The sequence below is a fragment of the Brachyhypopomus gauderio genome, unplaced genomic scaffold, assembly GCF_052324685.1.
Source record: "Brachyhypopomus gauderio isolate BG-103 unplaced genomic scaffold, BGAUD_0.2 sc37, whole genome shotgun sequence".
Taxonomy (NCBI): domain Eukaryota; kingdom Metazoa; phylum Chordata; class Actinopteri; order Gymnotiformes; family Hypopomidae; genus Brachyhypopomus; species Brachyhypopomus gauderio.
This window is the reverse complement of record NW_027506867.1, coordinates 30,360-54,502: the sequence shown is the minus strand read 5'-3', so window position 1 is coordinate 54,502 and position 24,143 is coordinate 30,360. Positions and strand designations below refer to the sequence as shown.

The following is a 24,143-nucleotide window of genomic DNA, read 5'->3' as shown; positions in this document are numbered from 1 at the left end:
TCTGTATACCAGTCAACAGTGTATGTGACAATTACCACTGTTGACTGTTGAAGCATCCCCCAGGTTCATCAGCCATACAGGAAAGCATACAAGAAAGAGGTTGTTAATGAGTTCTGTGTTCAAGTTTGACCTGTTGGTCATTTGTTCAGACTACCCTTGTTTATAGTTTGCATGAAAGGGATTTGGCCTGTTCAAACTATACATGTTGGCGCGTTGGCCATTTTGACCTGTTGGACGTTTGTCAGATGCACTATGTTGCCAAAAGTATGTGCATACCTCTTCTAATGAACTGATCTGGCCAGGCATGGTCATTGTATGGGAGGGAAATCTTAATTCTACATCATGCAAAGGCATAGGGAATTGTGTATAGATGGCCCTGGGTTTGAAAGGCCCTGGCGTTAAACTAGGGCAAATGAGAATGGTGTTCATGTATTCACATGCTTTTGGCCATGTAACTGTAATAGTACAGGGATTAGAAAAAACAAATATCTATGCTTTGACATTCATGCTGTGCTTTCAGTTCGAATGTTGTGGGCTGCAGAAGACTGTGGTCGGGTGGAGGCAGTTGTTGGACCATATAAACTGTTTGATTCGTCTTTCCGTACACTGCATGGGACCGAGTGGCTGGCTGATGATGTAAGAGACCAAATCACTGTCAAAATGTATTACAAGAGGAAGTATAACATTCTTTAATGGTTGTTTATTTTACAATGCAGGTTATTGATGCGTACTTGCACACACTCATTGAAAAACAGCAGGTAAGTGGCAATTATATTTATGTAGCTGTGTTAGGTATTTCTTGCAACATAATTAAAATTTCAGTTGTTCTTAACAGAAAGCTGTTCACCAGCTCTGTGCCGTTATTGCAACATCGTTGTTTTCTGGACAATTCCAGAGACTCAGAAAGGTACTTTCATCACATTTACAGTCTAGCAGTAATGATTATCAGTAACAATAATGACAACTTTGTATTCAACACATTCTTTAGATGACGTTTCCACTGGAGGAAATCTGGATGTGCCCTGTAAACACTGGGGCTCACTGGGTTTTAGTGGTTTGTTTACCTTTCCTTATTTTTCAGAGCAGGTTTGTTTACACTACAAGTCAAATGTTTGGTCACACCTACTTTGTTTATTTTTATTATTTTTGACATAAAAAAACTGGAAAGATGCTAAAGCAATGAACGAATGCTGTGCTCTATTTATGCTCTAATAAACAAATATTAGATTCTTTGAAGTAACTGTCCTGTTCATGAAGCAGCACCTATGATGCTTTAACATCAGTCCTGAACACATTCTCACATGCAGAGACCTTGTAGAGAACTAAAGTTCTGAAATAAAGGGTGCATTTAAAATCAAGTATGTTGAGAATTAATTAATATATACAACAACCTTCCCAAATTGTCTTATAAACAAATTAAGGCATAATCCTTTAGATTAAAATGCCTTTTTTTTGTGTTCAAACATTTGACTGGTAGTGTACATCAGTCATTATTTGCATGAATCGTACAGAGATATTCTAATTGTGCTATGATGCAGCAGAATGTTATAATATGACAAGAGAATAACATGAATGAACTAATTTCTTTTAGATTGTCAACATGTCTGACAAGGTCCTTGTGTTGATCGATCCCCTGGCAAATGAAAGTGCACTCGAGCGCAAGCTGCTACGTAACTGGCGGTAATAACATTTTAACATTGCTATTTTACAGTGCTAATTTTGGAGCTTTTTTCTGAAAAGAACTGGTGTGATGTTAAACTGTGTTCTTCTATCATTTTTTTAAAACAATAATTAGGAACTTCTTAAGGATGACAGGCCATGGAGACCAGGAGCCTAAATGGACAGTACAAACAATACTGCACAACAAGCAGCAGGATTCCAGCAGTTGTGGGATTTTAGTGTTGAGGGTAAACCTTTTGATAATAATGTGATGGGCATTTATAAGTAACTGATATTACTCTTACCATGTAAAATGCCACTTTGCAGTTTGCAGAAGATTATTTCCAGAGGAGAAACATCAGCGCTGTCCAGACATCCCCACAAGATGTTACCAAGGCACGACTTGAAGTAGCCTGTGCACTGCTGCAGTGTAAAGTTCAGTGGTATCAAACACTGCATGAAAGCAGTGCCATAAAGTTTTCTTTAGTCAAAACCCATATAAATCCATATTCCATCATCTGACTCAAAGGTAACGAAACTATCAATCTGTGTCCTGTACCATAAAGCTACTGCAGAGACTCTTTACTACATGATTATTTCTAGAGAATGAGTGCTACAGTTTAAAACCATACTAAAATCATTGTTTCTAGGGAATGCAGATGATTACTGTGTGGTGTGCTCCTTGCTGGAATCTGATGCAGACAAGAGCATGATTGAAATGGTAATGTATAACATAAGCATACTTTGTATTATTAGACAACTGGAGTAGTATTAGTACTAATATGTACCTAATGGCTTTTTTTTGGGGGGTAGGTGCAGTGTGATTTCTGCAGTAGGTGGGCACATGTTGAATGTGCCGAATACAACAAAGACACTAGTCTTACATATGTGTGCAAAAAATGTTACTGTTGTAAAAAGTTAGTGTTGTGCTTGGTTTATATACAAGTTCTAATAAAGAAGTTCTAATAAACTGCATATCCATGTTTCCCTTGTCCATACAGTGCACACAGAGTTAGTAGCGATGTAAAAAAAAAAAAAAAGATGGGTGTGACGCTGGGCGCAGGGAGACGGACGAGGCACGAGTCCAATGGTCTTCCACAAATGTTATTTTATTTAATACAAAAATAGTCCAGACAGCGCACGTATAGCTTACACACATGAACGTATAAGACTGACATAAATGAGTAACAAAGACGAGCACGGGACAATGCGCGAACGCACATTAAATAGACAAACCACAAGTGCCGAGTGTTCACGAGATGAGCCACAGGTGAGACTGATGAACACACTCAGACACAACCACACCGACGGAGATCCTGTCTACGACTAGACGTAGACAACATAAACACACGGCCAAAGGGGAGGGGCCAGGAGCTGTACCGTGACAATGGGTCTGTACTGAAAGCATGATTTGATAAGGAAAGCATTATTTGATGTAAGATATCAGCCTATCGAGATATGCTCACCATGTAAAATATTAATAAGGAAGCTATAATAGATTTTAATCCACACTTCCCTTGTCCATACAGTGCGCACAGAGTTAGTAGTGATGTAAAAAAAATATGGGTCTGTACTGAAAGCATGATTTGATAAGGAAAACATTATTTGATGTATGATATCAGCCTATCGAGATGTGCTCACCATGTAAAATATTAATAAGGAAGCTATAATAGATTTTAATCCACGCTTCCCTTGTCCATACAGTGCGCACAGAGTTAGTATTGATGTAAAAAAAAATATGGGTCTGTACTGAAAGCATGATTTGATAAGGAAAGCATTATTTGATGTATGATATCAGCCTATCGAGATATGCTCACCATGTAAAATATTAATAAGGAAGCTATAATAGATTTTAATCCACGCTTCCCTTGTCCATACAGTGCGCACAGAGTTAGTAGTGATGTAAAAAAAATATGGGTCTGTACTGAAAGCATGATTTGATAAGGAAAGCATTATTTGATGTAAGATATCAGCCTATCGAGATATGCTCACCATGTAAAATATTAACAAGGAAGCTATAATAGATTTTAATCCATGCTTCCCTTGTCCATACAGTGTGCACAGAGTTAGTAGTGATGTAAAAAAATATATAGGTCTGTACTGAAAGCATGATTTGATAAGGAAAGCATTATTTGATGTATGATATCAGCCTATCGAGATATGCTCACCATGTATGTCACGGTGAGGCGGCCCCCTACCGGCCGCCTCTGTCCACAGCGGCTGTGTTGTTGTTGTCTTGTGACGTCGTGTACGCCCCTCAGGTGGGCGGAGCCCGTGATTCGTTCCCACCTGATGGTCGTTTGTCTGTCTATATATGCCTTGTCTTTGTACCAGTTGACCGCTGGTCATTATATCCTTAATTCGGATCTATTGCACGGGTTTTAGGTTTGCACACTTTATATTAAACCACCCTTTTTCCCTGAGACTTGGCGTGATCGCTTCCTTTTTGTTGCTCACACCTGCCCGTCACAGAATGACCAGCCACCCTTCGGAAGCCGCCGAGTCTCTTTTTCTTTCTCCTTCGTTCGTGGTCATGTCTTGTGGTAAGTGCTTGTCTACGTGGTGTTTTGTTTGTTGTTGAAGAGCCCTGCCGTGCTGAAACGTTGTGTGTGTGTGCAGCACGGCGGTGACCAGGGCGGTTACACGTTACTTCGTGTTGTGTGATTACACGTGTGTGTAGGTGTGTGTGAGTGAACGGACGTATGGATCGGTGTGCGTCGCTCGCGTGTGTTACTCATTGAATGTTTTATGTGTGACGCGGTCGCCGCTCGTCAAGGTCGCCTCGCTCCCCCGTGTGTCTAGTGTTTGATGTGGGGAGCGACTGCGGACTCGAGCGGCGCGTCACCATTGTTTGTTTGAGTAGAGCGCGCATGTGTGGGATCCTGTCCGTTTGCCGTTTTGCACCGTTTGTTTTGTCTAGTCCTTGCGTGTTTGTTTTGTCCTAGCGTGTTGCGTGATTTTGTTTTGTTTTATGTAATTCCACGCATGCTCCTCCCCCTGAATGTGTGTTTGGGGGTGGACCGGCTGTGGTCCCGTGCCACGGGGTGTGGTACGGAGGGCGTCGCTCCCAAGGGAGGCCCTGAGCAGGGTAGTGCGCGTGAGTGTTTTGTGTATGTGTGCGTGTGTGTATGTCATGTGTTGCAGGTTGCTCCTGGTGGTGAATAGCGGCCCTCCTGGACCTTGTGGGATCTCCTAAGTAGGCAGGAGCCCCCTTATGTGATGGGGTGACGGGAGCCCGGTCTTAAAGAGCCCCCCCTGGAGGGTGAGGGCTCCCCGGATGTATGGGGACCTGAGGGCTCCTGTCTGAAGAGCTCCTGCTGAAGACAGAGGTCCCCCCCTCATGCTCGGCGGTACCAAGAGGTCTTGGGGTGTAGCCGGCCCACATAGGGAAGGAGTGTTTCCCCCCTGGAACCTCCGGTGGGGTGGAGGAGTCCACCTTGCTATGTACTCCCCCGTGAGGGGCGGTCTCCCTGGCCGGTTAGGGTTGCCCAGGGTCGAGGTGCGCCGAGATGAGAGGTAGGTCCAGGAGGTGGTTAGGACCGTGCCCCAGGGAGTAGCCTGCACGCACGCACACTTTTGTGGGGCTCTCTGGCTAAACGCCGGTTAGGGCGTGAGGGCCCTGTGACCGACCGGGGCGTGGTTTTGTCTTGTTGACGGCCCGGTCGGTCCAGGGTCCCGCCCAGGGAGGTGAGCTGACTAATGTTATGTGTTTTGTGTTTCAGCTCGTGGACTGCAGGAGGTGTTTCCCTGCCTGTCCTTGCCTTCCTGCCCCTTCGTGTTGTTGTGCAGCCGCTGTGTGCCACACACCCAGTGGAGGGGAGTGCGGCTTGGTGGGGGGGTCTGTCACGGTGAGGCGGCCCCCTACCGGCCGCCTCTGTCCACAGCGGCTGTGTTGTTGTTGTCTTGTGACGTCGTGTACGCCCCTCAGGTGGGCGGAGCCCGTGATTCGTTCCCACCTGATGGTCGTTTGTCTGTCTATATATGCCTTGTCTTTGTACCAGTTGACCGCTGGTCATTATATCCTTAATTCGGATCTATTGCACGGGTTTTAGGTTTGCACACTTTATATTAAACCACCCTTTTTCCCTGAGACTTGGCGTGATCGCTTCCTTTTTGTTGCTCACACCTGCCCGTCACAATGTAAAATATTAATAAGGAAGCTATAATAGATTTTAATCCACGCTTCCCTTGTCCATACAGTGCGCACAGAGTTAGTATTGATGTAAAAAAAATATATGGGTCTGTACTGAAAGCATGATTTGATAAGGAAAACACTATTTGATGTAATATATCAGCCTATCGAGATATGCTCACCATGTAAAATATTAATAAGGAAGCTATAATAGATTTTAATCCATACTTCCCTTGTCCATACAGTGAGCACAGAGTTAGTAGTGATGTAAAAAAAATATGGGTCTGTACTGAAAGCATGATTTGATAAGGAAAGCATTATTTGATGTATGATATCAGCCTATCGAGATATGCTCACCATGTAAAATATTAATAAGGAAGCTATAATAGATTTTAATCCACGCTTCCCTTGTCCATACAGTGCGCACAGAGTTAGTATTGATGTAAAAAAAATATGGGTCTGTACTGAAAGCATGATTTGATAAGGAAATCATTATTTGATGTATGATATCAGCCTATCGAGATATGCTCACCATGTAAAATATTAATAAGCAGCACAACTCGACAGAACACCGGTCCCTATTCGACACTGAATAAAAAATATACATTTAACATTTAAAACTGTTATGTTAAGCGCAGACTGTGAGTGAGCATGAATGAGACCAGTATTCAGGTTAGCGGTTTAGTAACTCACGAGTGACTTTATTCCTTCAGAACAGGAAGTGTGTTACACACAACATAGTCCGTGCTACAACTCTCTGCAGTGCCTTACACTATTCCGCTTTACAGAACACCTCCCCCTTTTAGTAAAACTCCCCCCCCAATCTTCACAATAACTCAACTTAGAACTCTGCTGAACTTTAACAGCTTAAAGGCATTCTAACCTTTCAATTACTCTTATTTACAGATACCATTTTCTTTTCTTTTATTTTCTGTTACAAGTCCAGCCTGTCGGGAGGACGTGACACGCGTCCCACTCTTGTCACGTATGGCACATCAGTCCCACATGTATGTTCTTGGTTGTCAGCATGTGTTGTGACTGTGTTACCTGGATTAACAGGTGTGCTAAGTGTAACTGGTGGTGTTGGCTGTTGTGGCGGATCAATTATGCGAACATGTGTGCGGTTTCTTCTAACCTGACCTTCATCAGTATCAATAATGTAAGATCTAGGTGTTGTGGCCCGTTGCGCTACAGTCCCTGACTTCCTCTCTTTTGCCAGCCACACGTTTTGGCCAGCCTGAAGTGGTGGTAGATTTCGTGCCCTGTGTCTCCGGTTATAGTTGCACTGCTGTTTCTCCTTCGCTCGAGTCTCAGCCTTTCGGAGTCCTCGGATGTTTGGCCAGCGTGGACGAAGATTTACAGGCAGCTGTGGTATGGTGGTGCGCAGCTGTCTCCCCATGAGGAGTTGTGCAGGGGAGTAACCACACTCCAGAGGTGTTGCTCGATAAGTCATCAACGCTTTCAGTTTCTCCTCTCCTCCTTTCCACAAGCCTTTCACAGTTGCTACTGCACGTTCAGCCTCTCCGTTCGCCTGCGGATATCTCGGGCTGCTGGTGCAGTGCGTGAACCCATACTCTTCAGCAAAGTTCCTGAAAAGTTCGCAACTGTATTGTGGCCCGTTGTCTGATATTACCGTCTCGGGTATGCCATGCCGGCTGAACACATCCTTCAACGCCGCTATAACTGTCCCGGCTGTGGCTACACTGAGGTGGGCTACTTCAATGTAGCGTGAAAAATAGTCCACTAGCAGGAGGTATGTCTTCTTCTCCCAGAAGAATAGATCTGTACCCACTCTTTGCCACGGTCTATCTTGGACCGGTGTGGGAATCAGCGGCTCTCTGTGTTCTGCCCGGTGTTGTGAGCAGATACTACAATTGTCCACCAGCTGACTTATGTGGACAGACAAACCTGGCCACCAGACCGACTGTCTGGCTCTCGCTCTGCACTTGACTATCCCCTGGTGGCCGCTATGAAGGTTCCGGAGAATGTCCTTTCTCATACTTTGAGGAATCACAATTCTCTGACCTCTCAATAGCAGCTCTCCCGCCATAGACAGGTTCTCTCTCTCTGGCCAGTATGGGCCCAGATCTGGATGGAGTGCATGTCTTTCTGGCCACGCTGTTTGACAGTACTGGATTAGCTTTGCACAGATGGGGTCTGTTTTCTGCTTCTCTTGGATCACCTTCAGTCTTGCTTCTGTAGCAGGAAGGCTCTGGACAACTGAATCCACGAACACTTTAACATCTGCCTCATTGTCTTTCTCCTCTTGTGTGAGAGTGTGCTTCACAGGAGCTCTCGACAGTGCATCTGCTGTTATCAAACACTTTCCCGGCACATGGACAATGTCGTAAGTGAATTTTAACAGTCTCAGCCGAAATCTCAGCACTCTGGGTGGGAGCTCGTCTAGCGCCTTAGAGCTTAGTAGCGGCACTAGCGGCTTATGATCAGTCTCTATCTTGAACTGCAGACCCAGCAGGTAAGGTGACAGACGCTCACATGCCCACGTCACTGCCAAAGCCTCCTTTTCAATTTGGGCGTAGTGTTTCTCAGCCTCGGTGAGACCCCTAGAGATGAACACGGTCGGTCTCCATGTTCCGTCTTCCTGCTGCTGACTCAAGACGCCACCTAAGCCAAAGGAAGATGCATCTGCTGATACACACGTTTCTGCCGTTGGTGAGTACTGCGCCAGCACCCGTGGTGAACTCAATTCTTTCTTCAACCTCTGGAATGCCTCTATCTGTGGCTTTTCCCAGCTCCACTCATTCTTCTCGCTGAGTAGCTCTTTAATTGGGCGTGTGTAGGATGCCAAGTTAGGTAAGAACTTCCCCAGGTAGTTGGCCATACCCATCACTCTCCTCACCCCTTCTACGTTTTTTGGTTCTGGCATCTCCATGATGGCTCTGATTTTGTCTGGATCTGGTGTCACCCCGTCTGCTGTGACTCTGTGGCCCACAAACATAATGCTGTTTTTGGCAAACTCGCATTTTTCGTTCAGAGTGAGTCCCTCTTCTCGTAGTCGCTGTAGGACTTTGTGCAATCTTGCATTGTGTTGTTGCATGTCCTCACCATACACGACAATGTCATCTGCGTGACATACGGCACCTTCACAACCCTCCAGCATCTGTGACATCCGACGCTGGAAGTGTTCGGGGGCTGAGGAAATCCCAAAAGGAAGGCGATTAAACGAATATCTTCCGAAGGGTGTAATAAACGTTGTGAGAAGTGAGCTCTCCTCAGACAATGGGATTTGCCAGAAACCGGATGTGGCATCCAGCTTCGTGAAAACTCTTGCCCCCGCCAACATGGCCAATGTGTGGTCGACTGCAGGAAGAATGTGTCTCTCTCGCCGCACCCACTTGTTCAGGTGTGTGAGGTCAACGCAGAGTCTTATCTTTCCTGGCTGTGCTTTTGGTGCAACAACTAGTCCTGCGCACCATGGTGTAGGTTTCGTCACCTTCGAAATCACCCCCATGCCCTCCATGCGATTCAGTTCAGCTCTCACTTTGTCTCGCAAGGGCAATGGTACTCGGCGTGGTGTTGACAGAGCGTATGGAACCGCCCCTGGCTCCAACTCTATTTTGTAGGGCTCCTTTAATTTCCCCAAGCCAGAAAACACTGTGGGGTACAGTACCCTAAACTCTTCTTGCTGGCCCTGCACAGCATGGACCCGCTTTATCAATGCTAGAGCTTTTAATGCCGGTAGGCCCAGTAATGGTTTAGCTAGACCTCCAACAACATAAATGTCTTGTTCAGTCACTTTATTATCAAAGCTCAACTTGCCTTTAAACAGTCCTTCGACTTCTAGCTTGTGGTTTCCCGGGCCATACAGCACTTTTCTGGACGACTGCAGTGTACCGTGACTTTTGGCAGAGTAGTAATTGCTTGGAATTGCTGTGACAGTAGCTCCTGTATCCAGCTTGAACACAACTTTTCCACTGTTTAGTTGCACCATTTCGCACCACTCCTCCTCGCCGTCAGAGCACATTTCTCCCAGGAAAGCAAAATCCTCCTCACTGCTCTCTTGTGCTGCCTCTGTGATATTATGGACACGCCCACTTGACCTACATTTCTTGGCAAAGTGTCCTTTTTTATGGCATTTTCTACACTCAGCTTCACGAGCAGGACAGTCCTTCCAAAGGTGCTTTTTCATGTGTCCACACCTGCTGCATCCAAATGGCTGTGTGTCACTTTTCCCCTTTACTGCTTTCGGCCGTTCACTGCTCTTCTTAAACACTGTTTCAACTCGCCCCGGCTGCTGCTCTGTCCCCCGTAACACCGGCTGTTGTCTTTTCACCGCCGCACTCTGTCTCACTCTCGTCATGGCTTTCTCTAAAGTCAACTCACTGTCCAGCTGTAAACTTTCCGACAGCTTAGCATCTCTTATGCCGACTACTATTCGGTCTCTGATAAGCTGGTCTCTCAGAGGCCCGAACTCACAGTGCTCTGCCAGCGTGTGCACTGCTGTGATAAAAGATTCGACACTCTCACCTGGCTCTTGGCTCCTCCGGTTGAAGCGTGCTCTTTCGAAAATCACATTCCTCTTGCTCACACAATGCACTGTGAACGCATCCGTGACTGCCTTATATGACTTTTTCTGTTCCTCTGTTAGCGGCAGCACGTTTAAAATGTCCTCGGCCTCATCACCGACAGCATACATGAAAGCATTCACTTGAAATTCGTCTGATTTCTTGTCCAATTCAGTCGCTATTCTATAGCGCTCATAGCGTTTTAGCCATCTCGGCCATTCATTAGCATTGGTAAAGTCGAACTTGCCCGGTGGTGCTAACTGCGGTAGCGTCGCTCCTCCGTCTCTGTTTGCATCCATTTTGATCCGTTTATTTGTCTTTAGTTCGTCTTTACTTCTTCTTTGTGACTCCTTTTTACTTCTGACACCATGTTATGTTAAGCGCAGACTGTGAGTGAGCATGAATGAGACCAGTATTCAGGTTAGCGGTTTAGTAACTCACGAGTGACTTTATTCCTTCAGAACAGGAAGTGTGTTACACACAACATAGTCCGTGCTACAACTCTCTGCAGTGCCTTACACTATTCCGCTTTACAGAACAAAAACAACTGCACAGATAGCACATTAGACAGCTACATATCTAACCCTAGATAGTAGACTGTAGACACATTAGCAATATTTTCATGCTGTTGAGCTGTGTTAGCAATTCTGACCATTATAACAGGGTGAAGATATCAAGCGTTATTTTAATGCAATGCATGCCTAGAAGTTAAGATCATTGAACAACAGCCAAGTTGCAGCTTCAACATACGAATCCACTTGTCAACAGGACAAACTAGCGCAGCTAACACTAATGTAGTTATCCTTGCTAGCATTAACTAACTAGATTATTTCATGGGCCAACCTAAAATATCAGATAAAATTTTCCTTACCTTCGTATTTGTGTATGTATGACGAGGCATACATTTTTTTGCTTTAGATCCAGGTTCTGAACCGATCGCAAATACAGGCCATCTAATGTGTATTTTTCCTATACTGAAACAAACTGCGTGCGCTACATAAGCAATGCCTTTGGTTTCATTCATGCTTTTCTCCCCCCCAGAGTTGTAAGGAAAATGCTTTATTGAGTTTGGTTTGGTTTAAAATGTTGTCATTGAGTCCAAGTGCGAATATGGGAGCGGGATAGTATCACCCTTTGTGCAGTATGGTGGGGAAAAAGCCAAGTTGACAAACTGCAAACGTTTGTGACGGACGAGCAGAGTAAACGTGGCGAACTCGCACAGGCTCGATGAAGGAGAAGTAACGGAGGCGCGTAACGGCAGAGTGCATCGCTTTTAAAAGTAGGTGAGTTGAAGGAGGCGGCACGGTGGTGTAGTGGTTAGCACTTTCGCCTCACAGCAAGGCGGTCTGGGTTCGATTCCCGGTCTGGGCTGCTCTGTGTGGATTTTGCATAAATTTGTGAAAGATTTAGTGTCCTTTGTGCAAGGGGCGTAAGCATGAAGTTGAAAGGAAAGCAATTAGTATAAAATAAAAGGATGGTTTTGCAGTAGGTCTGGACCACGGCTTTTTTCAACTGCCGACGTTGGCACTGGAGTAACTTATTACGCTTATACTTTACCTGGCGGTCCGGCGTGTACACGGCAGCGTCAAGGTCAGATTACGAACCCCCCACTGAGTGGGCAATCGGTTCGTAGCGCAACATGCAATCCACTGACCTACGGGAAAACCTCTTCTTACTTAAAAAAAAATAAATTTATCTTTGAAAAAAAATATATTGATAATAAAATGAAATAATAAATACCACAATAAGATTACTTTTTAATTTATACCATTAGTTTAATAAAGAATCAAATTTCGCCGTTTTGAAAGAAAAGATCATATATCAAACATTTGAAGATACAAGACGGAAGTTAGCATAGCAACGTCAACAAACGTTGACCGCGTAGTGAGCATGCGCACAGTGCTGTTTAGCTAATGTAAATTGGTTGTTAAAAATGTTTGTCATTTAAAAACTCATACGATTTTTTATTATTTTATTCTTCTGTGAAAACACAAATTTCTGGGTTTTTCCTCCCTGGAAAATGATTTATCAACTTTATTAACATAACTCTCCAAGATGACTAGTAGTATTGTTGGAGAATTTTATTTGTAAAAGAATGCTAAGGTATATTTTAACCACAATGCTCAAGAATGAAAGCTCATATATTCTAATCAAACAGCTTTTTATAATCCTTATAGAATTTGACTAGCCTTAAAGTATTAACCAAATTTCTTATGTTAATCACGTTATATTTTGCTCACATTGTAGTATTTGTCACAGTACGGCGGGCCCACTGCTGGTCGCCCCCGTCTACAGCGGCAGCTGTCCTGTATCGTTGCGTTGTGTGTGTCCCTCGGGTGGGCGGAGCCCGTGATCCGTCTCACCTGAGGGTCGTTTGTTTGCCTATATATGTCTTGTCTTTTGTACCAGTTGACCGCTGGTTATTATATCCTTAATTCCGATCAAAGTCGCGGGTTTTTGGTTTGCGCACTTTTCTTTTAAACGTGAACGCTTCCATTTTATTTCGCTCACCCTGCCCGTCACAGTATTAATCAAATTGCTTATTATCAAGAGTGTCGGAGAAAATGATTGTCTGCTCTTTCCCATATTCTAAGTGCCTGCAGGATACAGGATGTTTAAAATAAGCTTCTGTAGGTCAGTTTGACAAGACCAGGAAGCGAAGACCTCGCTTCCACTCTTAGTAAGGAAACATCTGTATGTTTAACGTATGTAATCTCCTATGTATGGCTTTTGTGACACAACAGAGGGTAGACGGCATCCTTGCACTCTGGGACAAACTGCCAGAGAGCGACAAAGGCAGTGCTGTCTGCCCGCCACGTCACAGAAACCGACTGTCCAAAAGCAGTCTTTCCTAGACGTCTGTTGTCGCTGGGACAGAGAGTCTGAAGCGGTAGGCGAACATTCAGTAATCCAGTATCCTTCGGGCTTTTCTAGTTTGGCTTGTATCCGTGTCACTGATTTCGGTCTGTGTCTGTCTGCAGCTGCTTCCTCGGACAAGGCAGCGGGCCTGCTCAGTGGCCCAGGGTGAGCCGCCTCGTCGAGGCCATTTGCCCCGGCGCTTTGTCGCCTTCACCCTGGTGGGCAGACCATCGCCGGCGTCAGGGTGAACAGGTGGGCTGCCATCATGAGGGACTACGGCGTCAACAGGGGCGTAGTCCTGGGCAGCCCTGGCCTCGTGGCACGGACCAGAATACAGCTCTTTGAGCTGAATCAGAGGACACTGACCCAGTGGTGAGTTTACCCACCTTTAAGTCTTTTTGGTTTGAAATTGATCTCATTGACACTGTGAGCTATACAGGCTGATTACTCATAGGCTGTGTTGCATTTCTGTTACAGGTACAACGCCAGGAAGAAGAAGCAGGAACAGGACGTTCTGTGCCTGAGCGTTGGCCAGTCCAGCACTCCCACGGTGGCCTCGGAACCCCTCCCTCCCGCGATGAGCTAGCTCCTGGAGCGTCCCACGCACGCCCACCAAGCCTATGACCAACATCAAGGCAGACGCTTCCGGACAGGCTTCCCAGCGCGTCTGAGGCCACCTTCCTCCGACGAGGCTCCAGCCATCCCTGTAACTCGGGTTATCTTGGACTGCACTGAGCTCAGGTGTCAGACACCATCATCACCACTCCTACAAAGTGAGATGTACTCCGCATACAAGTCTCACTGCACCATGAAGGGCCTAGTTGGCATCGCCCCACACGGTGCAGTGACATTTGTCTCCTCACTTTACGCTGGGTCAGTCAGTGACAAAGAGTTATTCAAACAATCAGGATTGGCCAAGTTGCTCACAGAAGAAATGGCAGTGATGATTGGCAAGGGCTTCCTAATTACTGATTGTGTTAAGTGCAAAGTCTACTGCCCACCATTTTTGTCAAAGCAAAGTCAGATGCCTGCATACCAGGTATCTGAAACGCAATCCATAGCCCGACTTGGTGTACGCGTAGAACGTGTAATAAGGAGAATCAAACAAAAGTTGTTTGATGGCATAATTTCCTTTTCCCCACACAGTAAACAATAACCAGTTATTTACAGTGGCATGCCTGTTGTCAAACTATCAAAACAAAGCACTAGTTAAGTCATGGGTTAAAATAAAGCTCTTATTTTTATTAATCAAACAATAATTAATTACATATGAATAATTTGTAACATTTACATTTGTAACTGTAAATATTTTTTTCATAAACTTTTTTCATATTTCCAGGTTCTTTACATCAAAAACACATTGTGCTGTTTAAGAAAAGCTCAAATACTGTTAAATAAGGGAACATTTGATTTAAAAAAGATTCTGTATAGAACATGTTAACATTTCAATGACTGATATTTTGTCATATATGTGTAGAAGTAAAATAAATCTGTCTTCTCACGAATTTGTCTCTGTACATTTGCATTCATATAAACACGCTCCACAAAAAAATCCTCCTTAGCCCACACCACAATCACACCAGTGAAGCCCGCTGATTAGTAACTGACATTTGAATCTGCCAGTAATACGCATGTCTTTTTTTAGTTTTGAACATCCGTACTCCATATACAGATACTTACAGTCAATGTAATTCTTCACATTAGGGCATTTAATCTCGACCAAGCCAAACTGGGGGTATTCAGTGGGGTCAAATACGACACCATCAGGGGCTGCACCAAGCCAGTGAGCATCTGGGTGGATGATGAGGCCACATGGTGTGTGATTTACATTGAGTATCCTGCAATACTCAGATGCTGCTCCGGACTCCATCTCTAGACCTCTCTTCATTTCAGCCGTCCGTCTGGTACCTCTGATGATGCGTTCAGCAAGGGACTCTGCAGAGCTATGCCCTCTGACATGGCACACCTCACGAAAACGTGACGCTGTTACTCTAGGCTTGAGCCAGAGTTGACATCTCAATTCTGTGAGCCATATCAAGTGACACCTCCAAAGACTTCAGGTGAAAGAGTTCCTGTTCAGTGCACACAAAAGCACAGGTGGGTGCATCAAGGTGGTGGTCTTTTAGAGGAAGAAGTGGGGTTGATGGCACATCAGGGTGGAGAGTGATGTGTCGTGATGGTAAAACAGGCTGCTGATATGACAGACCAATGCCTTCCTGCACCATACCAAATGCACACTGCACAGCTGGCTTGTGGGATGCCATGCCTATAGTGGTCACCATGCCCCTGTAGAGTCCACTCCTACAAATTCAAGTACAGACAATATCCCAAACTATAAGCATTTAGTTTAATATTAAATTAGAATATTTAAATTAAAGTTAATTGTAACTATACATTTGTGATAGAGCAGCTAAACTGCACAATTGCATGTCTAATTAGAAGTAATTAAGCACCATACCTAACTCCACCTTGAGATGTTCCATTTGGCACAGGTTTTGTGATCACCATGTTGTTGATTGCTCCTGGCTTTACACCCTAATAATATGGACAAAAGTTGCTGTAATTTAATTCAGGCAGTGCATTAAATTAGATAACCTAGCCACTAGGGTGCACACACCAGTGTATTTTAGTGCTGGTCCTAAGCCTGGATAAATAGGGAGGGTTGCGTCAGGAAGGGCATCCGGTGTAAAAACTGCGCCAAATCAAATGATGCGGATCAAAAACAGAAATTCCATACCGGGTCGGTCGAGGCAGGGCATTAGCGGAAATTGGACTACTGTTGGGACGAGGAGGAGAGGGGGGAAGAGGGTTCTGAAGCTGAAGGAGAGGAGGCAGAGCAGGAAAGTGGAGGTTAGAGTTGGTACGTTGAATGTGGGCTCTATGACAGGTCAAGGGAGAGAGCTAGCTGATGCGATGGACAGGAGGAAGATAGATATACTGTGTGTACGGGAGACCAAGTGGAAGGGGAGCAAGGCCAGGAGCATTGGTGGTGGCTTCAAACTCTTCTATCATGGTGTAGACAGGAAGAGAAATGGAGTAGGGGTAATCCTGAAGGATGAATTTAGTAAGAGTGTAGTGGAGGTAAAGCGAGTAAGTGACAGGGTGATCTGTGTAAAGTTGGAGATCGATGGGGTGATGATGAAGGTCATCAGTACTTATGCTCCTCAGGTAGGTTGTGATGTGGAGGAGAAAGAAGAATTCTGGAGAGAGTTAGATGAAGTTGTTTTGCAGGTTCCTAATGAAGAGAGTGGTTATTGGAGCAGATTCAAATGGACATGTTGGTGGAGGGAACAGTGATGATGAGGAGGTGTTGGGTAGATATGGTGTTAATGTAAGGAATATGGAAGGACAAATGGTGGTAGATTTTGCTAAAAGGATGGCTGTAGTTAACACTTACTTTAAGATAAAGGAAGAGCACAGGGTAACATAAGAGTGGTGGAAGATGCACACAGGTCGACTATATCCTCTGTAGGAGACGAAACCTGAAAGAGGTTAGTGATTGCAAGGTGTTACCCGGGGAGAGCGTAGCTAAACAGCATAGGATGGTGATATGTAGGATGATGTTGGAGGTGAAGAAGAGGAAGAGAGTGAGAGCGGAACCTAAGATCAGGTGGTGGAAGTTAAAGGATGAGGACTGTGGTGTAAAATTCAGGGATGAGGTGAGGCAGGTACTGGGTAATGGTGGTGGTGTTCTGGATACCTGGGATGAAACTTCAAATGCAGTGAGGGATGTGGCTAGGAAGGTACTTGACCTCAGGACAGAGGAAGATAGACAAGGAGTCGTGGTGGTGGAATGAGGAAGTTCAGGAAAGTTTGAGAGGAAAGCGGTTGGCTAAAAAGAATTGGGATTTTCAGCGAGATGAAGAAAGTAGACAGAGGTACAAGGAGATGTGTCGCAAGGCAAAGAGAGCAGTGGCAGAAGCTAAAGAGAAGGCATATAGCAAGCTGTATGAGAAGTTGGACACTAAGGAAGGGGAAAAGGATCTGTACAGATTGGCCAGACAGAGAAACTGTGATGGGCAGGATGTGCAGCAGGTTAGGATGATAAAGGATAAAGATGGAAATGTGTTGTCTGGTGAGGAGAGTGTCTTGGGAAGGTGAAAGGAGTATTTTGAGGAGCTGATGAATCAAGAGAATGAAAGGGAAAGAAGGTTAGAAGAGGTAGAGGTTGTGAATCAGGAAGTGCCTCAGGTGAGCAAGGAGGAAGTAAGGGCTGCAATTCAGAGAATGAAGTGTGGTAAGGCAGTTGGACCTGATGATATTCCAGTGGAGGCATGGAAATGTTTGGGAGAGACAGCAGTGGAGTTCTTGACCTAAGAGGAGGTTTATGGATGCAGTGGTAGAGGATATCAGAGTGGCTGGGGTGTCAGTGGAGGACACTCAGGACAGGGCCAGATGGAGGAGTTTGATCCGCTGTGGTGACCCCTGAAAGAGAATAGCTGAAAGAAGAAATACAATAAATTAGATCATTCATCTAGTGTGATTATTATAAACTTACGATTGTCCAAGGTTTGTGCCAGCACTGTTCAGTTTCATTTGTAACTGTAAATATTTTTTTCATAAACTTTTTTCATATTTCCAGGTTCTTTACATCAAAAACACATTGTGCTGTTTAAGAAAAGCTCAAATACTGTTAAATAAGGGAACATTTGATTTAAAAAAGATTCTGTATAGAACATTTCAATGACAGATATTTTGTCTTATATGTGTAGAAGTAAAATAAATCTGTCTTCTCACGAATTTGTCTCTGTACATCTGCATTCATATAAACACGCTCCACAAAAAAAAAATCCTCCTTAGCCCACACCACAATCACACCAGTGAAGCCCGCTGATTAGTAACTGACATTTGAATCTGCCAGTAATACGCATGTCTTTTTTTAGTTTTGAACATCCGTACTCCATATACAGATACTTACAGTCAATGTAATTCTTCACATTAGGGCATTTAATCTCGACCAAGCCAAACTGGGGGTATTCAGTGGGGTCAAATACGACACCATCAGGGGCTGCACCAAGCCAGTGAGCATCTGGGTGGATGATGAGGCCACATGGTGTGTGATTTACATTGAGTATCCTGCAATACTCAGATGCTGCTCCGGACTCCATCTCTAGACCTCTCTTCATTTCAGCCGTCCGTCTGGTACCTCTGATGATGCGTTCAGCAAGGGACTCTGCAGAGCTATGCCCTCTGACATGGCACACCTCACGAAAACGTGACGCTGTTACTCTAGGCTTGAGCCAGAGTTGACATCTCAATTCTGTGAGCCATATCAAGTGACACCTCCAAAGACTTCAGGTGAAAGAGTTCCTGTTCAGTGCACACAAAAGCACAGGTGGGTGCATCAAGGTGGTGGTCTTTTAGAGGAAGAAGTGGGGTTGATGGCACATCAGGGTGGAGAGTGATGTGTCGTGATGGTAAAACAGGCTGCTGATATGACAGACCAATGCCTTCCTGCACCATACCAAATGCACACTGCACAGCTGGCTTGTGGGATGCCATGCCTATAGTGGTCACCATGCCCCTGTAGAGTCCACTCCTACAAATTCAAGTACAGACAATATCCCAAACTATAAGCATTTAGTTTAATATTAAATTAGAATATTTAAATTAAAGTTAATTGTAACTATACATTTGTGATAGAGCAGCTAAACTGCACAATTGCATGTCTAATTAGAAGTAATTAAGCATCATACCTAACTCCACCTTGAGATGTTCCATTTGGCACAGGTTTTGTGATCACCATGTTGTTGATTGCTCCTGGCTTTACACCCTAATAATATGGACAAAAGTTGCTGTAATTTAATTCAGGCAGTGCATTAAATTAGATAACCTAGCCACTAGGGTGCACACACCAGTGTATTTTAGTGCCGGTCCTAAGCCTGGATAAATAGGGAGGGTTGCGTCAGGAAGGGCATCCGGTGTAAAAACTGCGCCAAATCAAATGATGCGGATCAAAAACAGAAATTCCATACCGGGTCGGTCGAGGCAGGGCATTAGCGGAAATTGGACTACTGTTGGGACGAGGAGGAGAGGGGGGAAGAGGGTTCTGAAGCTGAAGGAGAGGAGGCAGAGCAGGAAAGTGGAGGTTAGAGTTGGTACGTTGAATGTGGGCTCTATGACAGGTCAAGGGAGAGAGCTAGCTGATGCGATGGACAGAAGGAAGATAGATATACTGTGTGTACAGGAGACCAAGTGGAAGGGGAGCAAGGCCAGGAGCATTGGTGGTGGCTTCAAACTCGTCTATCATGGTGTAGACAGGAAGAGAAATGGAGTAGGGGTAATCCTGAAGGATGAATTTAGTAAGAGTGTAGTGGAGGTAAAGCGAGTAAGTGACAGGGTGATCTGTGTAAAGTTGGAGATCGATGGGGTGATGATGAAGGTCATCAGTACTTATGCTCCTCAGGTAGGTTGTGATGTGGAGGAGAAAGAAGAATTCTGGAGAGAGTTAGATGAAGTTGTTTTGCAGGTTCCTAATGAAGAGAGTGGTTATTGGAGCAGATTCAAATGGACATGTTGGTGGAGGGAACAGTGATGATGAGGAGGTGTTGGGTAGATATGGTGTTAATGTAAGGAATATGGAAGGACAAATGGTGGTAGATTTTGCTAAAAGGATGGCTGTAGTTAACACTTACTTTAAGATAAAGGAAGAGCACAGGGTAACATAAGAGTGGTGGAAGATGCACACAGGTCGACTATATCCTCTGTAGGAGACGAAACCTGAAAGAGGTTAGTGATTGCAAGGTGTTACCCGGGGAGAGCGTAGCTAAACAGCATAGGATGGTGATATGTAGGATGATGTTGGAGGTGAAGAAGAGGAAGAGAGTGAGAGCGGAACCTAAGATCAGGTGGTGGAAGTTAAAGGATGAGGACTGTGGTGTAAAATTCAGGGATGAGGTGAGGCAGGTACTGGGTAATGGTGGTGGTGTTCTGGATACCTGGGATGAAACTTCAAATGCAGTGAGGGATGTGGCTAGGAAGGTACTTGACCTCAGGACAGAGGAAGATAGACAAGGAGTCGTGGTGGTGGAATGAGGAAGTTCAGGAAAGTTTGAGAGGAAAGCGGTTGGCTAAAAAGAATTGGGATTTTCAGCGAGATGAAGAAAGTAGACAGAGGTACAAGGAGATGTGTCGCAAGGCAAAGAGAGCAGTGGCAGAAGCTAAAGAGAAGGCATATAGCAAGCTGTATGAGAAGTTGGACACTAAGGAAGGGGAAAAGGATCTGTACAGATTGGCCAGACAGAGAAACTGTGATGGGCAGGATGTGCAGCAGGTTAGGATGATAAAGGATAAAGATGGAAATGTGTTGTCTGGTGAGGAGAGTGTCTTGGGAAGGTGAAAGGAGTATTTTGAGGAGCTGATGAATCAAGAGAATGAAAGGGAAAGAAGGTTAGAAGAGGTAGAGGTTGTGAATCAGGAAGTGCCTCAGGTGAGCAAGGAGGAAGTAAGGGCTGCAATTCAGAGAATGAAGTGTGGTAAGGCAGTTGGACCTGATGATATTCCAGTGGAGGCATGGAAATGTTTGGGAGAGACAGCAGTGGAGTTCTTGACCTAAGAGGAGGTTTATGGATGCAGTGGTAGAGGATATCAGAGTGGCTGGGGTGTCAGTGGAGGACACTCAGGACAGGGCCAGATGGAGGAGTTTGATCCGCTGTGGTGACCCCTGAAAGAGAATAGCCGAAAGAAGAAGTGCATTAAATTAGATCATTCATCTAGTGTGATTATTATAAACTTACGATTGTCCAAGGTTTGTGCCAGCACTGTTCAGTTTCAGTACAGCTGTGCACAGGGGGAACAACTGGCACACTGAGCTGAGAAAAATGTGCAGTTTGAAAAAGCAAAGCCACTATACGTTTGCATAGGGCAGTGTCTGCGACACGTGAACAGCATGCGTGTCTCAGCACAACAGGAGTTGAATCAGAAAGTCCAATCTGTAAGAGGGTAAGCAAAATTAGTAATGACTTTGTTTAATTCAGGGGTTCCGTATACCAGTCCTGGGGATCCTATATCACACGTTGTGTTTTACCTTTTCTAAAACCTGATTGACCTATTTAGTAAAACCTGATTGACCTATTTAGCAAATTAAGATCAATGTGGGTGGGGCTGAGTAAAAAAAGTGTTTTAAAATGGAGAAAAAAAATGTGCATGGCATAAGAACCCCAAGAATGGAACCTGGACCCGTTTGCTTATTTTATGACAATAGATTTTGCATACAGAACATGGATAGGCTATCACTGACATTAAAATAATGCTCAAGTTATACATAATCCTGAGACATGTATCTGTCTAACCTGTCAACAAACCCCTTAACTTTTGTTAGTCAAAAACAGTGAACATCTGAACTTAACGACAAACAGAGACTCCAACCCAGTCACTGAGACCCCATGTCATGCATATTTTAGTGCTTTTCCTCATTTATAATACCAGATTCAGCTCATTAACTAAGTAAAAAACTGTCATATTGGAGGAACACAAAAAAACTGCAAAGTATAGTGTTGACAGGACTGACTCTGGGGACTCTGTTTTGCCAATATATTCATTCCTAGAGCAGTGTCTCTTAATCCTACTTGTGGTAATTCACATAGCTCAACACACATAATCCACTTCACTAATGACTTAATAAACCGTTTGTTTGATAAGCAGTTGGAGCTAGATCATGCACATTCAATACTTAGTGTGTTGAATCGTGGAATATTTAAAACTGTGTGGAGCAGTTCGGAACAGGACTGAGAAACATTGCCATAGAGTTTCAAGCTCAGCTCCAGGATACCAACAGCTCAATGTTATTCCAATTTTAGAACAATACAGTTGTATAAAATTAAAAATAATTTAATGCTAAACTGTGCAGTGTTGTGGACACAGGACTGAAATATGAAACCCCTGCTTTAGCCCTACACTTCCTCCTCCCTACTCGTAAACTGTGTGGTGACTCCTTCTTCATGGACCTGTAGCACAGGCTCTCACACTGACCTCGCCTGACAGCCGGTGTTCTGTCGAGTTGTGCTTAGCATCGAGTTGTGCTCGTTTGCGGTTTTGCACATGCGCAGACCCACAGGCTTGTCATTTGTTTCTATTGTCATTTTGACCTATAAACATGTAAATGTTTTACATACTGGCTTTGCAAAGATGACATGAGGCAGGATTTCATGAGGCAAATTCATGGTGGTGCCTCCACTTTTCTAGAAAGTTCAGAATGGTCAGCGCAAAATTTAAGAGATTTCTTTCCATGCTCTCTACTTCACTGTAATCCATGCCTTAAAAACAAACAAAAGATAAGATATATAGCACATTATACTCAGTACTCTATATATAATAGAGATGTACTATGAAATGTACCATTTTACATCCAAATAAAATTATAAAAGTTATCCCATCTCTTCTCTCTCCCTATCCATATATAGCTATGGAGAACAGGTGGGATGAGGTATTCAACTTCCTCTCTCAGGGATCATACCCATCTGGGTATAATAACTCCCAAAAATTACATTTGAGGAGGTATGCTTCCAAATTTACTGAAAAGGGTGAGCATTTATTTGTTTAAATGTAGCCAGTGTCTTGGTAAGGTAGCTCTTTAATTATTATACGACTTTAATGAATGTTAATGAATATTCAATGCAGAAGGACAGCTTTTCTTTAAAAGTAGAAAAGCCATAAAATCCAAAGAAGAGGCAAGAAAGCTTTCAGGAATTTCACGCCTCTCCGATTGGAGGACATTCAGGCATCCTGAAAACTCGAGCTGCAGTGTGCTCCAGATTTTACTGGCTTGGCATGACCATTGATCTTGACAACTGGGTATGTGTTGAAGTGCGTTCTTGTGTGTTTTGAGCTGTTGATAAATCTGCATATCTGTTATAAATGAATGAATGAATGAATGAATGAATGTTTCAATTTATATAGTGCCTTTTCACGATACCCAAGGCGCTTTACAATTGTTAAGACAGCTACCTCTCAGACAACCAATCACACACCGGCGAGAAGCGGCAGCCAATTGCGCACAGCAACTTGTTTTTATTGAACAGAGAGAGACACAGACACACACTATGGGCATTTTTGCTGTTTAAGCATGGTTACATAAATGTGTCTCTAAACATACTTAATTATAGCATTTTACCCACATGTCTCATATCAAAATGTTCAGAACAATCTCAGTTCTCTTCCTAATGAGGTTACATTGACTTAGAGTATTGCATAAATAAATAATATGGTCCTAAACCTGGAAATATGAGGCATATTTTCAAAAATTCTTTCATATTTTATATGAAATTACACATTTACTAAAAGATCAATAATATTGTTGCTTGAAATATGTTTGCTCAAGGGTTTGCTTCACAAAAAATAGTGAAACATGTAATATATATAGTAGTATACAAGTATAAATTAGTGTACAAAAATGTGTACACCAAACTACGAAACTCCCATCAAACTCCTGAACTACAGGCTAAATCAGCTTAGCCAAAACCATATCCACTCATCTAGATTATTATATACTATACTTTCACATCTACAAAGCAAGCATATAGGCAAAAGACAAATACGAAATAATAAAAAAATAAGTAAAAATAATTTTATAAAGAATAAATTACGAATTTTGCACAGAAGCAGTTTCTAGCTAGCCAGCCAGCTAGCCAGGAGGCTAGCTAGACAGCTAGTAACACATCGCGAGCCGATCTGCGATCGTCCGCTATTATAGTGAGCAATATTGCAAAATAACATTCATTTAGCCTTCGATCTGTTATACTTTTCATAAAACCCTTCAGGAAATCAACATAGGTTCATAACCGCTATGTAGTAGTAGTAAGGGCTAGTAGTAGTAGTAGTAGTAAACTACTGAGCAAAACCGGTGTGTTTACCTCAGGCGTCAAAAAGCGGCCAAAACTTCCGCAAAGGGCGATATGTTTCCTGAGGTCGTAGGTCATCGGGTCATCGGTCACGAGTCTCTCCTCAGGCCTACAATATGGGGTCATCAG

General features: G+C 43.9%; 1 long non-coding RNA gene across 1 annotated transcript; it reads left to right on the top strand.

Annotated features, from left to right (window-relative positions):
- Positions 1–13,071: 13,071 nt before the first annotated feature.
- LOC143485599 (uncharacterized) lies at positions 13,072–14,404 on the top strand. Its single transcript, XR_013122947.1, has 3 exons — positions 13,072–13,207; positions 13,299–13,548; positions 13,654–14,404. It is a non-coding gene; the product is annotated as an uncharacterized LOC143485599 (long non-coding RNA).
- The last annotated feature ends 9,739 nt before the right edge of the window (positions 14,405–24,143 follow it).